This window comes from Saccostrea cucullata, unplaced genomic scaffold (genome assembly GCF_032062105.1).
Source record: "Saccostrea cucullata isolate Sc308-1 unplaced genomic scaffold, CSIRO_AGI_Scuc_v1 ctg7308, whole genome shotgun sequence".
Classification (NCBI taxonomy): domain Eukaryota; kingdom Metazoa; phylum Mollusca; class Bivalvia; order Ostreida; family Ostreidae; genus Saccostrea; species Saccostrea cuccullata.
The window spans coordinates 23151-33170 of record NW_026928219.1 but is presented as its reverse complement, the minus strand read 5'-3'; the positions used below and the strand labels follow the sequence as shown (position 1 = coordinate 33170).

General features: G+C 34.3%; 1 pseudogene; it reads left to right on the top strand.

Annotated features, from left to right (window-relative positions):
- Positions 1 to 7173: 7173 nt before the first annotated feature.
- LOC134276800 (uncharacterized) lies at positions 7174 to 9488 on the top strand (annotated as a pseudogene).
- Positions 9489 to 10020: the final 532 nt, after the last annotated feature.

The following is a 10020-nucleotide window of genomic DNA, read 5'->3' as shown; positions in this document are numbered from 1 at the left end:
GTTTGCTTTTTCTTTACTTGAGACCAAGCATAAGAAAGGAAATTTTAATCCTTTATAAGAACATGAATGTATTTTTTAATTACATTCATTTGCTTTTTTAAAATGCAGTTTTTTAGTACTTATATATATATATTTGGAAATTGAATTTATTTGATTTATCTTCATTAAACTTTCCACTCCGTTTTCAACTATTTAAACCAAGTAATTGAAAACATAAACAGCGGCAAAGTTATACCTCTTCCATTGCAACACCATGCAAAATTAAGTTTACTATTCCATCTAGCTAAATCCCACTTAAAGATTTTAACACAGTGCATAGGTCAATGATTCAAAATGAACCTAGCAACAAGAAATACACATTTGTAATTAGCAAAGTAAGGTAGAGAATTTTCATGTTTACTATGTTTTGTTATACCTGCACTTTCTAAAGAAAGTTCGGGTACATGTATATTGTTGTTACTCATGTCCGTCCGTCCATCCGTCCGTCTTTCACACTTTTCTTCCCTGAACTCCTCCTACATTTTACTCAGTAGCTTAATCATCTTTTGGGAGATGGTTGGTGGTGTCATGTAGATGTGCAGTACGAGGGCCGTTCAAAAATTACGCCGACTTGTTGCACAGAAAAAATATTTGACGACATAATCGGACAAAATGTCACAGATAATATAAAAGATTCTTTACTGATATGGTATTCAAAATTTCGTATCAAAATGTTGTAAATTGGTGCTGGATTTTTAGTGATTTATCAGAACGTACCATTAAGTCACGAGCAGCAAAATCTTCGACGTCACAGCAATCATAAAAAAAATATGTAGTAATTTCATTTTCTTAACATTTCCCCAAAGTTCATGTACAGATTTGGTTTAGTTCTCTACTCAACATCCAAACACCATTTCTTGTCAAGCTTAAAATCTATTAAAATCTAAATATTTTTTTTTGTTTTAAACAAAGTGTCGTGTATTATAGAGATATAGTGTGATATTTAGTGACTCTGAATAATCTATTTTACAGTCCAGAAAAAGTTTTCATCAATTCTCTCGAATCAGATTTATACAGAGGTTTAACGGTCTAAAAAATTTGCAATTTGCTATTTGTAGATGAATGCCACGAATACCCAGTTGCCCCTCATCTTTTATGATGCATATTTTGGATCTATGTTGGCGATATCTCAAGCATAACACATAATTTTAAAAAAGTGTGGTGCGCCGTCAATTTGGGAGACGTCATTTTCAAAGTCGTTTTCACGGAGAAAAACCACTATATTTCTGTTTGTACTTTAGATATCATGTCAGAAATCTAAATATATAATAATAGAACAATTTAAATATACATTTGAGAAAATTGTCGAAAAATATCGCGAATTATAGAAAATGAATAAGTGAAATTTTGGATCCCTCATGCTTTTGCTTCAGATTTTTTGTCGTGCTCCGTACCTCACCATCAGCGATATCAACATACCGATAATTTTAGTAGAATGTTTTTAAAATACAGAAATTTTGCCCAAAATTCATTGGAATCTTTAGGATACACATTTCTGTGAAATTTCATAACTATATGACGTTTGTAAGAGTAGATAATAGCAGAGTCCGCGTAATTTTTGAACGGCCCTCGTAAGGTTTTGAATTTTTTATTTTGCCCCGGGGGGACAAATGGGGGTCGAAAATTGACGTTTTTTTTTTGCAAAAAGTCCCATCTTCCCTGAACGCCTCTTACATTTTACTCAGCAGCCTAATCATCTTCTGGGAGATGGTTGTTGGGGTCATGTAGATGTGCAGTAAGGTTTCGGAATTTTGATTTTGCCCCGGGGTGTCAAATGGGAGTCGAAAAATGACGTTTTTTATTCAAAAAGCCCCGTCTTCCCTGAACCCCTCTGACATTTTACTCAGAAGCCTAATCATCTTTTGTGAAAGGGTTGTTGGGGTCATGTAGATGTGCAGTAAAGTTTCGGAATTTTGATTTTGCCCCGGGGTGTCAAATGGGGGTGGATAAATGAATTTTTTTTTTAATTCAAAAAGCCCCGTCTTCCCTGAACTCCTCTTACATTTTACTCAGAAGCCTGATCATCATTTGGAAGATGGTTGTTGGGGTCATGTAGATGTGCAGTAAGGTTTCGGAATTTTGAATTTGCCTCTGGGGGTCAAATGGGGGTCGAAAAATGATATTTTTTTATGCAAAAAGCCCCACCTTCCTTGAACTCCTCTGACATTTTACTTAGCAGCCTAAAGATCTTTCGGAAGATGGTTGATGGTGTAATGTAGATGTACAGAAAGGTTTCTGAATTTTGATTTTGACCCGGAGGGTCAAATGGGGGTTGAAAAATGACTTTTTTTTGCAAAAGTCCCCATATTCCCTTGACTCCTATTACATTTTACTCAGCAGCCTTATCATCTTTTGGAAGATTGTTATTGGGGTCATGTAGATATGCAGTAAGGTTTCAGAATTTCGATATTGTCCTGGGGGGGTGGTCGAATGGACGTCGAAAAATGATGTTTTTTATGCAAAAAACCCCTTTTTCCTCTTACATTTTACTCAGCAGCCTAATCATCTTTTGGGAGAGTTCACTCAAGATTTGAACTATTGGTAAAACATCAAGGTCAAGGGGTAAAAAAATTGTAGCATATTGGGAAACATCTTGTTATGGGTAATGTACACGTGAAATGTGAAAGTTGTATCTCTTCTCAACAATCAACAGATCAAAAGGAAATACAATATTATTGAAAAGTAAGCTTAACTTCAAGGTCAAAGTCACAGAGTTTAAAAAGTCATGATACATTTGGAAAGGCCTTATCACAGGTAATATACATGCATGTATAATATGAATGCCCTTTCATTTCTCTTTCAAAATAATCAATTTAAAATGATTAATTTCGTTTTGACAGTAGGTCAAACTTCAAGGTCATGGGTAATAAAAATCATAGTGTATTTAGAACGGTATTGTCACAGTGAAATACTAATACACATGTTTAATATGAAAGTCCTGTCTCTTCTCATTCATAATATATGACTATGATGACCAAGGTTAAATTTATTGTGACAGATGGACAGACTGACAAACAAATGAGATTTAATGTCCCCTATCAAAAATGGGGGACAAAAATGTTCTTGCTGTTCTTGAGAAGAAGATTTATGTTGGAAAAAGTCCCCTGCATATTTACATGTAAATTGGTTGAAATTGGCCCAGTGGTTCTTAAGAAGTTAAGAATGTGAAAAGTTTGCAGACAAACAGATGGACGACAGAAAACAGTATATTTCAGAAAACAGTATGCTTGTAAATAATCAAGGTGCTTTGGGTAGCAAAATAAAGCTAAACAGGTATATCTAATTCATCCGCAGAGCTTAGTCAGTTTTAATATGCACAACCTTTTCAACTCTTATAATAATTATTTTTCAATTCACTTTATTGACAATTACCATGTAGGCATACAGTCATGAACATGAATAACATAAAAAATTAACACAATTAACAATTATTTTTAAAAATTTTTATATCACCATGTTTGATTCAAGGGAGAACTAGAAATATGACCAGAAGTATATCTGTTGATTATAAAATATGTACATGTATACTGCGTTTTTTTTAGTAATTTATTTGTTTGTTGTGACAGCAACTGTTATGCAGCTTTTGGCAAAGGTTCAAGTTTCTCAAATGTATATCAAACTCCAAGGTCAAGGTCAAAGGGTCAAAATTGTTGGTATCAAAGGGAAAGTCTTGTCACAAGGAATACACATGTGAAATGAGAGAGAAATCCCTAGTACTTCCTCACTTGTACAAAAGTTATTGCCAAGGTTAAAGTTCAATTGGGTTCAACTCTAACAAAAATATTTATCCCTGTTGAAAGTTCACAATGATTACACATGTTAAGCATGAAAGTCCTAGCACCAACTGTTCAAAACTTAGGCGAATTTTAAGGTATTTTTCTTGTTAAAGTGGGTCAACTTCAAGGTCAAGAGCTCAAGAGGTCAAAATTGGTGGTACCCATTAAAAGGTTTTGTGAAAAGAAATTTACCTATGAAATGTGGAAGCCATGTGTATAGCCCAATCCACTTTAAACTTATGGGCAAGGTTAAAGTTTCTGTGGAAAAACAAACAGACATAAACACAGGAAACAAAATATGTATATATAGTCAAATGGAAAAATTTTGTACTTTTATGGAATCATCAGATCAATTGTTATTTCAGGTACAGGGGGTGGCTATGGAGATCAGAACCCCTCCCCCACCCCTGGAATTTGCAGAGTTTTTTAAATAAGACTATTTACTGAAGAGAATAAAAATGACTTTGGACATCCTCCCCCTTAGAAAACATGGACTCCACCATCATTGTTTTTATTTTTTTATTTCCTTCTCAGGAAATCTTGGGCTGGACTTTTTTTTTGACTGAGATGTGAACCCCCCCCCCCCTTTTCGAAAAAAAGAATTCTGGATCTGAGCCTCTATATACTGATTGTCACGTCCGCAACGGGAGGTAACTTGACAATGAGAAAGGCGACCGTGGCATGCGATGATTTTTGACCCTTTTTGAACTTCAACCTAACCATTTACATTTATTTATTTTTATGCAACCTATACTAAATCTTGTACTTACCGAATGTCATAGGTCTTGTCAGCTTCATGAAATATAATCCATATAATCCAATTAAAACACAAAATTGAAATGATTTTAACTGACTACACTGCACCGTCAGCATACATGTGCTAATCTCATTCGGCAAACCTTTGCTGATTCCGTCGCCTTCATTAGATGAAGTGTGAATCGGCCAATGTGTGCCGAGTGGTGATATCTAAAAATATGATAATGGGTGACGCAACCCCAATGTAAATGGAGAAATTTTCATAAAAATGTTCACACGTAAAGCTGTTTAGTTAAGTACAAGAACAAATTTCAAACTATCTTAATGAACGATGTTTTAACATAACTTTGCCATCTAGGTCTATCTAAAAAAAATGTGTGAGAGAGAGGCTGTGTGTGTGTGTTGGTGGGAAGGGGGGAGGGGGGGGGGAAATAGGCATTGACAAATTAATTGGGTTATATTTTCAATGATTCTTTTTCCTGACCAAATATTAAAAACAGTTTGCACATTTTAATAAATTCATACTAAAATAATATTTCATGTCGTTGAGAAAGTAAATTTAAAAAGTGTCAATTTATCGGCAATTTAAAGTATTTATCAGAATCTAATTAAGTAATTTACTTCATTAATTAAATTTTGTTATTTCAGACTGGTAATGAGTTAAGTATCCAAAATACATATATGAGGCTCAGAGAAAACATGGTCACCTGAAAATTTTATGCTCAATTTGACGAATACACGTAGGGTGATAATTATAGAATTATTTTGATTTTTTCCTTGGAAAGCCCATAATGAAGGAGTGTGTTTTTAGAGGCAAACACCTTAGTGCGGGTATTACTGTCTCATGACAGCATCTAGTTTTAAAAAATTGGTAGTGGAACACCAAAACATTATGAATAATAAATATGAAGATGTATCTTCTAGATGTTGCATTATTTACACTGTTCTATTTACAAAGAAGGCATAGGGACATCGATTCAAAGAACAAAGACCATGTTTCGTCATATTGGCCCTGTGATTTCTCAATTTTCAAAGTAGAATGAATAGAAATAAAATTATTATCAAGGGTTAATCCACTGTTGATACTATCCCAACAAACCAAAATTTTTCCGCCAAAACGTCAGCTTGTTGATTTGAATAAGAGACAAAACCGATAATGGACGGGTTTTTTGCAGAAATTCTCTACTTTTTCTATTTTAGTCATGTTTTTCACATACAGCGCAACCTCTGATCTAAAATGTAACAACATTCCATTAAATCACTTTAATAAAGAAACAAAGCTGTAGATAGATTTTTTAGATCAGAGGGTGCGCTGTTGATGAAAATCAACTTTGAACAAAAGCAAGGAGCAATCCGAAATTATTTATTTTCGTGAAGATTTCATTTATTTCAAGAGTTGTGCTGCTTTAAAAATAAAAATAAAATAGCTAAGTGCAAACAAGATATTAAAAAAAAATCAGCTGAAATTAAAACCACTTTGTGCTTTTATTAATTATTTTTTTAATTTGATCGGGCGCGTTTGCTCACTTCAAGAGACTTGTAATATTAATTAAGCTCATTTACATACGTAAACAAATAAATCAGAAGTTTGACGGTAATTAATTATACACTAAGTCTTCAAAAAATTATGTCCTCCAGAAAGAAAAAAAAGAGAATTCTATTGGAGGTAAGTAATTTTATTTTTTTTTTTTTAATATCGAATTGAAAGATCAAAGACATTTTTTTCTTCACAGGTAGACTTTAGCTAAAAATGTATCGTCTGCAGACTGGCGATTCATTGTAAACACAGAAAAAAGTACACTTTCATGTATTTTGCACGCTTTAATGCGCTGAAAATTATAACTTAATTTTCTTCTTATGGTTTACACTTTAGTTAAAAATAATGAACCGCAAATAAATCGATCTTAACCCTAGCCTAGGTCGCATGCAGACGGCAGATCTATAAAACTACGAAACCCTATCAGATCCTTGTAAATATAACACATATACAATATTTCTAGGTATGTAATGTAAACAAAAAATATGACAGGGAATAAATCAAATAAAATAACACACAATTAATATTCTTGGGTCATTTATTACCAAAAACCACAAATATCAGTTTGTTACATTCAAATTATTCTACTATTAAACATATAAACACCTCTCGCCAGATGGCATCCGTAGCAACAGCGTAGCGCGTCCGCCTGGAAAGCGTGCGATCCGGGTTCGATTCCTCTGTGGGGAATTCATTTTTTTTTTTAATTAAAATAAGAATCCCCCCCCCCCCCCCACAACTTGTAATTTTTTTTTTCTAAATATAATATGTTGAATAAGTTTTAATGATATGCAGAAAATATATATGTTCAAATCATTTTTAAGTATATATTTCTCCTAATCAAAATCCTATTTATATATGGATATTATGAAATTCTTTATCAAACAAAATCCATGAATCTTTGACATATTCAGTAACAAACAGTCACATGCTATTTCACTTTCACTACATTTCTCTGACCTAATTGCTAAAATATAATTATATTTTTTCAGTGTCAAAATTAAAAAAAAAAAAATAATGTTTTTCTTAGTTAATAGAATTTATGTTTTCTTTTTTAGAAATGAAAAAATGAATCAAGAAAAGAAAATAACAGAAATTGGAAAGTCTTTCCCATGCATTCTATGTAAGAAGCGAACAAAACCAAAGGACAGGAAAAAATGTGAATCTTCAGCTATTCGTCGTTTTCTCCGCAAGAACTTTCTTGTTGAAGCGAACAGTAATGACATTCTGTGTACGAAGTGCAGACATCTATACCATGGTAACCAACAAAAATGTCAAAAGAAATCTGGGCCACTTCCTGTATCACAGCCTCCACAAACACTTGCAAATCCATCATCATCAGGAATATCCAGTCCACCTTCCATATCGTTACCAATTCATAGAACGCCTTCATCTCATGCTTACTGTTTCATTTGCAAGCGCCCAGGATCCAAGCTTGTTGTTGTTACCTCTTCTGCTAGATTTACAGCTTTCCTGCAGAAAGAAGTTATTATTCCATCTGGAAGCAGATGCTGTCCATCTCATGTTGAAGATGGGGAATTCAGGCCTGGTGCTCTTGACAATTTGCACACTTTGGAATCAACACTTGTCAACAGAACAACAATTCTTGAACTCATCCAGAAAATTAGAAATTATGCCATTCAAAATTCAACGAGCAGATTTTCTTTTGAACCATCAAGCACTGAACACTGCAGATTACACAACATTGACCGGCATGTCCAAAGAAAATTTTGAAGACCTCCATTCTTTTATTTCAAATGACATTCGAAATACACAGAACCGTGGCACCAGGATGTCTCTTGGCATATTTCTCCTGAAACTGAGGTCAGGCATGTCAAACCAACTTCTTGCCACCATCTTTGGAATCTCCAAGTCCTCCCTTTACAGAGCAATACGATCAGTTCGGGCAGCTCTAATAAAGTCATTTGTACCTCATTTCATTGGTCTTCATCATATTAGCAGAGAAGATTTTATCGAGAATCATACAAGACCGCTGGCACAGGAACTTTTTGGAGATTTTACAGAGAAGAAAGCTATTGCTGTTTTTGATGGAACTTATATTTACATCCAGAAAAGTAACAACTTCAACTTTCAGAGAAAATCTTACAGTTTACATAAAGGCAGGCCCCTTGTTAAACCCATGGTTGTCACATCTACAGATGGCTATTTCTTGACAGTTCTTGGACCATACCTCGCCAGAAATAATGATGCCACCATCCTCAATCATATGCTTCATACGAATGTGGAAGATCTGAAGGACTGGTTTCAGGAAGATGATGTTTTCATAGTGGACAGAGGTTTTAGGGATTCATTGGACGTTCTGGATGAGATGGGAATTAGAGCCGAGATGCCACGCCTCCTGAGTAGAGGGCAGAAGCAGATGACCACCTCAGATGCCAGTGCTTCTCGTCTTGTTACCAAGGTTTGTTCTTCTATCTTTAAAGTACCATTTCTAAAACAGAAAACAAAGTTATCTATAAGCTTTAAACAATGAAAACATTATAATGTACATGTATGTCTTTTTTTTTTTTTTTAAAAAAAAAAAGCTTATACATTGACTAACGGAAAACTTTTGACATTGGTTTGTTTTCCATTGCATGTTACTCTGTATCTTATTTTAGATTAAAATATATTTCATATCATCTTCTCAATATTGCACATTCTTCGCTTTACAGATTCATTGGGTGGTTGAGGCAGCTAATGCTAGAATCAAGAGATGGAAATACCTTTCCCATGTGCTTCCCACAAACCAAGTGCCATTCATCAGTGATTATGTCAGAATTGTATGCGCCATCTCCAACAGATACCTCAAGCCTCTGTCTACTGGGAATGATGATGATGATCTGGCACTTGCTGCTAAAATGAGGTACTTGTCCACAAAAGTTAACTCTCTAAAGACATTTGTCGAGGAAAATTCTCTGGATAAAAGGTCCGTGAACTGGGAAATAGCATCTGATTCTTTTGAATTCCCTAAGCTAAGTGAAGAAGAAATCCGAAACTTGACATGTGGAGTGTATCAACTCAAATTATCTCCCAGTTATATTCAAGAGTATCTGGAGGGGGATGTGGATATCCTGATTCATAGGGAATTCAATGGGCTTCTTAGGGTTAAGCTTCAAAGCCGTCACATTTCTTCCAGGCAGTATCTCCTTTGGATACAGTTTTCAGAGTCTGAGATAATTGCCTGGTACTGTAGGTGTCGAGCGGGTGCCAGAGTGGTTGGGGTCTGTTCCCATGTGGCGGCTGTAGTTTGGTTCCTTGCGATAGGGCGGCATGACAAGGAAGCCATCTCTGGTGTCCAGGACTGGTCTGAGTTTGTCACAGATGCTACTATCATCGATGAATCAGATGACAGCGATGACAGTGTCATAGAGGAGTAAGCCATTCGTCTAACTGTGAAAGTCAATTGTCCTAAAAATATCAATATATACTCAAATTATATTTCAATTGATATCAAAATCTTATATCTACATGTTATTCCAAACAATTACAAATGTCATTATTGTAATAAGGTATATGTTAAAATCAGAAATAAACAAACATGATTTTTTTTTCAATAGACTATATACATTTAAAATATATTGAAAATACTGTAAAAATAATTTCCTGACTTGAAACAGTGAAACTTCAAGTGACTTTACAAGAATCTTAAATTATACATATTTTTTATTTGAACAAAATGACTGAAAACATGATAATTATTTAAAATGTACATGCAGAATTCTTGTTTTTAAGTATTTAATTTAATAAACAATAGTTTATTCACAATGTTAAGTAAATAGAATTGGGCAGCAGGCTCAACCTATTTTAGCCCTTTCCCTACATCAACGTCGAGGTGAATGCTTTCAAGTATATATTGTACTCGACATTTAAGAGTTCCCCCTTGTATCAATTAATCTTGAATATGCATCA